This window comes from Helianthus annuus, chromosome 5, assembly GCF_002127325.2.
Source record: "Helianthus annuus cultivar XRQ/B chromosome 5, HanXRQr2.0-SUNRISE, whole genome shotgun sequence".
NCBI classification, from domain to species: domain Eukaryota; kingdom Viridiplantae; phylum Streptophyta; class Magnoliopsida; order Asterales; family Asteraceae; genus Helianthus; species Helianthus annuus.
In genome coordinates, this window is record NC_035437.2 from 21,650,543 (window position 1) to 21,657,889 (window position 7,347).

General features: G+C 35.2%; 1 long non-coding RNA gene across 1 annotated transcript; it reads right to left on the reverse strand.

Annotated features, from left to right (window-relative positions):
* Positions 1-5,621: 5,621 nt before the first annotated feature.
* Positions 5,622-6,189, reverse strand: LOC110938625. The gene is made up of 3 exons (XR_002591537.2): positions 6,094-6,189; positions 5,798-5,848; positions 5,622-5,679 (listed from the first exon to the last, which is right to left on the reverse strand). It is a non-coding gene; the product is annotated as an uncharacterized LOC110938625 (long non-coding RNA).
* Between the last annotated feature and the right edge of the window lie 1,158 nt (positions 6,190-7,347).

Consider the following 7,347-nt stretch of genomic DNA (forward strand, 5'->3'; position numbering starts at 1 on the left):
ACGATCTTAAATTGAGATGTTAATAAGGATCTAAATCTAATTGAGGATTTACCATCTTGGCCCTGTCTTAAAATGACACCTAAGCTAGGTCTCGTCCTTTTTAGATTTTTGTCATTTTATAATAATGGTAGATCTTAAAAAAAATTAATTTATTTCATATACTATATTCATATATAATGACATAAATGAAATTTAAATAAAACATCCCAATGGTTTTTAAAAGAGGTATAGAATTGCCCTAAGCGGGACATGAAAGAAATGATGTTGTCCACAAAGGGACTGAAAGATAAGAATGCCCTTATAAGGACTTACTAAGGAAACGAACTTCAGCAAAAGGAGTTTCTTCTTCATTTTATTTCTGAATGCTTTCTACTTGGTTGCACGTTAATCCTAGTCGCAGTACAAAGCTCAGCATTCCTAGGCTTCGGATGGGGAGAATTTCCATCACGTGCTCTTTGCTTGGCGACATATATAAAAATATATAGAATTTAAGGCAATAATTCTCTGAATAGAGATAGGAGTATTCCTATGTTAAGTCTAGACTCAGAATGTTTAAAGAATGTGCTACTATGTCATTGAGATTAAACACAAAAGGCTAGTGTTTAATTCACTCAATGTTGGCTCTGATACTAACCTGTCACACCCCTAATTTCCACGTGTCACCGGTGGGCCCAGTGGGGGAGTATCGTGACGTAATTGATATCATCATAGTCAAACAACACAAATTATAATGCACAGCGGAAGAAAAAAGATAGATTTATTCCAACCAAATGATTATTGTAATATTTAAGTATCACAATGTAGTTGAAATAGATCCACAGGCGGATCAAAATAAAAAGGAGAATTGTTCAACAGATTTATTGCATCCAAGCTTGCGAGACTCTAAACGATGCTAAGGAGAGGCCAGCCTATTACGTGTAGAACCTGCACTTAATCTTTTTGGGGAAAATACGTCAGTTTACACTGGTAAATACAATTTAACTGACTCATTTTGAAAACGTTTTAAAAATTGATTTGAATGCACAAGGCACAAAACTTTTATAACTTGGGATAATTAATCAAATTAAACTTGTAAAAGAATTACATGTTTGTTATGCGTTTAGTCGCCCGGTTCGTGCCGGGTTTAAGATTAATAGAGACACCACTTAGTATAAATCCGCGGCGGGAAACCAACGGTTATACATTAATAAATATGGACACATTGTCGGGTGTACGCCTACACCCGCGTGTCAAGGTCGTGGCCATTTCATTAATATTAATGATGCCAAGGATATCCGGGACATGGTCATTAAAATCCCAAAGGCGTAAAACAAACAAAACAAATTTTTAAAAGGGTCATCTTGATAATACTTAACCACTAATCGATTAAGGTCAAATGCCCGACCAAGCGGTATTTTATATACCGTACCCCAAGCCCGTATAAGGGAAAATAAGTTAAAAGTATTTACCTGAGCAAATTTATACAATTTATCCCAGCCGTATACCACCAAGCAAGTACAGATAGCTTTTACTGGGCTCCTAAATCTGGAACGAAGGTTTTTAATAACCTATTAGATTCCTAACTGGTCTTTAATTAAGCCTATGCTTAGACCGGTTAGTCTTAAGGGGGGATACGGTTCAAAACGCATGATTAAGCGAGAACCGGATTAGAATGTGGTTTAGACCCGACAAGCTTGAATACTTGTTTAATATGGGTAAACTAATCACATTCTGGATTTTGAGATAAAAATGATAAGGTTTGACCCGTTTCGGCTAATTTATGCAAACTAGTTACATAAGCCGATCCGAACGCGAAAAGTGCGTAACGGGTAACCACAAGAGTCATGAACAAGTTTCCTAAGTTAATATGCCTTAAATATGTTGTGATATCAGTAGGATACCTTCCATTATGCCCAAAACGAGTTTAAGACCAATTTATGCCCCGTAGAGATTAAATATTATTCTGAGTTACAGGTCTGATTTAATCAGTAAATATACTTAAGTTAATAAGTTATAACAGTAGGGTATCATATATATGTGAAATTTATTAATTATAACCATACTATGCACCGTAGGGGCATTTTGCTAATTTCACATAGGCTAAAAGGGTCAAAACTGAAAACCTGAGCTTAAAACTTTTCCTATTGTTAAAATATAAAAATTTACTTAATATATCAGTAGACATCAAACCTTATGAGTTTAAAACAGTTTTAATACATACTATGCGTTAAAAACGCTTAAAAAGGCGATTTTGAGCCATTTCCGGGTTTTCAAAGGAAAGCTGATATTTTTATTATTCCAGAAGGCTCAAAATAATTTATTTATCATATTAGATCAGTAGAAAAAGGTTTGGGGTCAAAATGTTTTGTAAAACTCAATTTATAAGCCAAAAGGGCAAAACCGGCAATTACCGAATCAAGCTTAGAACTTTAAGTTATGCTCAGCCTAAAAATAATTAAAAATCTCCAAAAATCCCAAAATAATATATTATATCAGTGGGTAAAAAGTTTGATATTAAAAATTGGGTTTAGATAGGCTATATGCTAATTACGCCGTTTAATTCATAAAAGCTTTTCATTTACGCTAATGAGCATAACTTCTAATCTAGACCTCCAACTGATGTCAAATTTTAGGTACAAGTTTATAAATCAGTAATAAAGATTATTGTCCTCTCACATTTTCAAATTTCTCGTTTTAGGGTCAAAAGGCATAACGGTCAACATTTAGGCATTTAACGGAAACATGCATGAACTAGGATTTCTATGGAACCAAGTTGTATAACCTTGGAGGGTTATACTAACTTATAATATGGTCCTAATGGAATCCTAAGGCATAACTAAACTAAGCTAAATCGGGTCAGAACTGAAAGTCAAAGCAAAAGTCAACTTTTGCGACTTTCGGTTCCGAACCGAGCCTATACTTAGAATTGTCGGGTTGAATCATGCTTAGGCATGTTCAGCTAATATTTACCAAGTTATTAAAGTGACAAAACTGATTTTATAGCTTCTACATTTTAGTTATGAATTTTATTTAAACTAACCCGTTTGACTTTTATTTGACCCGACAATTTAACTAAGTAAACGTGGTAATTAGGAGGTGCCCTTTTGAGGGTTTAACACCTACCTAATTACGATCACGTAGCCATGTTCGTTGCGAACCATGGCTTGATCATACAAGGTCTTGCTAAAAGTCAAAGCGTTTATTGAAACGTTTGACTTTTCGGCTTTAAGAACCGAATAAAATGAACAAGGCAAGGTAGGACACTTACAAAAGGTCCAAGGGACAGAAGATAGCTCAATAGTTTGCTCCTTATAGCTCAGGAGCTCCCAACTAGAGCAGAATAGGAGATTATGAGAAAGGTGCAAGTTTTCCAACAAGAACTCACCCTTATTTATAGTGTTTGAGGGATCCTTGGATGATCAACAAGTGTTGGAATGGGTTAACAAGATCATTACAGGTGTAAAACCATCTTTCCCAAACCATTAAAGCCCCTAGAATCGAATATGTGAGACATAGAAGCAAAACCAAAGTTGGTTTTCGGTTTCTGGTTACTAGGCAGGGCTTACGGACCGTAAGGGTCCAGCCATACGGTCCGTAAGGACCAGGTCTGCACATGGGAACTTTCATTTGTTGACAGTTTTGGCCCCTGCACTTCCAATTGCCATTTTTGATGCATCCAAGGCCCGTTAAACCATTTTTAAGGCTCTACAATAATGCCTAAGTATAGGGAACATGAAACATGCTCAAAAATATGCCGGATGTCGGTTCTTTTGGTCGTACGGTCCCGTTGTTCGGCTAATTACGACGAAACACGGACGGACGCTAAAAACGATCCAAATTACGCGACGAATGGAATTTTATCAAGCCAAACACTAAAATAAAATATTTTAGTGCTTACATAAATTTTTGGGTGTCCTGGGATATTCAAAAAGCAAGATATGCGCGAAAATGCAAACTTGTGCACTTTTTGACACTTTTAGTCCCTGCATGACTTAAAAGTTTATTTTTGCGCACCAAACACCTCTAAGCCTATATCTAAGCTATATAAAGAATAAATAGGGTATTATTAACTCATGGACATATTCCGGATGGTCCGTTACCATACGAATCGACCTACTTTTGCCGTTTGACGCAATTAGTCCTTTAATTACGCAAAGTAGCGTGGAATGTCGTTTAATGACATCCAAGCCTTCCCTGGCCCATAATAGGCATTCCCAAGCATATGTTTAAATATTACAACGCTCCCGTTTACTTAAATGGTCATCGAAAGGCGTAGATTCAAAAGTTGACGCTTTAGGTCCCTCTATTGCGCAAACTTGCGCATCTCATCATTTAATAGCATTGAAGCCTCATCTAATCCATATTAGGCATTCTTGAAAGTATTATTAAACATCATGCTGCTTCGGGTTCGCTAAAAGGTCACTGAGAGGTATAATTAAACATATTGACACTTTTAGTCCTTCTAACGTTGCAAAGTTGCGCGTAACTTTACTTATAGGCATAAAAACCTTAGCCGGCCATTATTTGGCATTCCCGAGAGTATAATCAAATATCATGAAGCTCCTTTCAATTTATTACACAAACAGCTATACTCGATTTGTTAACATGTTGACGCTTTTAACCCTTTATTGCGCAAACTTTCAATTTATTACACAAACAGCTATACTCGATTGACAAGTGGCTCATTTGTGAACATAATCATCGTGGGAGGTTATTTAGAAACTTATTTTAGGTATGCTAACACTTCCAGTCTTTTCACAATCAAAGTTTTCGATTTTTCGAAAAAATTAGTCCTTTAAACTCAATATTTGACTTTATTAGGGTTTATTACATGTGTCAATACATTATTGGACGTGATTTTACGAGGTGTTACAACAAAACACTGAAAACATATAACAAACCGATCACAAACTACTGCAATACAATACTAAACCACTCACAAAACACTGAGCATATAACAAAACAGATCACACGACATATAACTATAGCTCATTCTTCGAGTAAATATGCATCATCTACTTACACCTGCAAATGTGATCATTCAAAAAGGTACTATTATATGTTAAAACTGCATACTAATAACTGAATTATCAAAAAAAAACCTTATAGACCCCCTTAATTTGTTCGCAGACGACAATCTAGCTGACTTATCATCATCCAAAGCCACTTCACTCACCGTAGCCACAGCCGCTCCAAACAGATAATCGACAATCTAGCCGACTAACACTCCCTACATCACTCTCCATCCTCTGAGTCTGTAACTTATACCTCTTCTTCAGATTGTCAACTTTATTCTTCCATTGTTCTCGATTCTGTTTATTGTCGAATACAAACCTCTCTGAAAAAGGTGATTGGCTGTTGACCAAGAGAATGTGGATTTCTAATGTTACAGGAAATTATCTGCAAACATATTTTAAAAACATGAGCAGTGAAGCAAAACTTACAACTTCCTATAACTGTAGGCATGTAAACTTACAGCTCGACCTCGGCTCATTTAACTTACGAAAGCCCGAGCTCCTGAGTAGTTTATCAAAAACTTGTATAATAAATGACTCGATTAAGCTTTTAGCAAGCTGACTTCGAGTAGCTCACAAGCCGCTTGGCTCGTTTGCAATTCTACATATTAAAAAGACACATAGAAAAAAATACCTCCTCAAAAGGATGAGAACTTGGATTTGCTTACAAATCTTGCTGTAATTTCTGCAACAACAATATAAAAACATCAAAAACTAATCATTCAACTAAATTTACAACTTCTTTACCAATCTATACATATATATTAATCAAGCTTATTCAAATTTAGGTTTTTTAAGCTTACCTGAGCCAGAGACACAATTTCACCACGAACAGCATACTCACATTTCAAAACCTAAAAATCAAAAACAAAAAAAAAAACATCAACAAACAAATCATCCAAATATTTCGTTTAAATCAACTTATTATTTTCCCCCAAATTCCTTCACTTATAAATTATATCAATTGTATCAATCCAATCTGATTTCACATCTTATCAAAACACCGATTAAAGCACCAACACTTGAAATCAACACAAACCAAAACAACAAACCCTAAGTAGTGCTAAAAATCAAATCAAGTTACAGATAAGAAAACAACCTTAGAGTTTAAGGAATCAACAGTGAGAGGTGGAGTGGAGTTGTTGGAAGCCATTGAAGTATCGGAAGTGAAGAATCGAGGAAGATTGGAGGAAGCGCTTTGCTTACAAATGTTTTGGTTTATGGTTGGAGAATGAAGCGGTTTGCTTGCAAATGTTTCTAAAATCTCTGTCCACCCAGTTATGAACGAAAGAACGAAGATGAGAGGAGAAACTGAGAGAATGCAGGGTTTGAATTTTGAAATTAGAGAATGCAGCATTTGAATTTTAAATGGTCTGCCCAAATGTTCATTTCAAATTTTAAAAGTAGAAAAAGATGGAGCCAAATAACTTCCCCGTAATCTTTTAAAATTTGAAACACCTTTTTTTTTGCAACTCTCCTTTATTATTAATTGTCAATTATTACTATTACTATTAATATTAAATATTAAATATTAATTGAAGATATAAATTTGATGATACAATAATGACATAATATTGGAATTGTTGGATAGCCTAGATGGCTGCCATGTCAGCATTGTGATGTAATACTCATTTGTCTTTTAATAGATAGTAAAGATGAGAAAAATGTTCTATGCTTTTAAGCAAATTTCAACATGTTTCTTGTAAACACTTTACTAATAGATAAAACAAGACAAGATCACCCACACTTGTCTTATAAATACAAAGAATTGATGTGAATCCACACATTGTGGAGGGATGTTGGTTATGAATGACTCTTGTATGAGTATATGATGCGAAAATTTTTAAGTTTTTACAAAACATTCTTTTCGCTTTTCCTAGCTAACCTCTAGCCTACAACACCACACTAATTTTTTTTACTTAAGTACTTTGTTTTCTTTTTGGTGCACGCCCAAAAAGTTAACCGTTCATTTTGTCGTATTAAACAACGTAATATTCTTTTTTGAAACGACAAATTTGGATCACTGACGGACCACTGTCATCGTGCCACCAACGAAAATACCCAATCATATTCATCTCCACTAGGCAATAATGTTTATACACAAATTCAGGAGAAAATCCAATAAATCTGTGAAAACCCCCTCGTGGGAATCGAACCCGTGACCAATTGGTCCATAAGTCTTATCCCACCCCTAAAATGCTACTACGCTATAATGCTTTCTTTTTGGCCCACGCCAAAAACTTTAACCGTTCATTTTGTTGTATTAAACAACGTAATACTTTTTTTGAATGATAAATTTAGATCACCGACAGACCACTGTCATCGTGCCACCAGCGAAATCACCCGATCATAT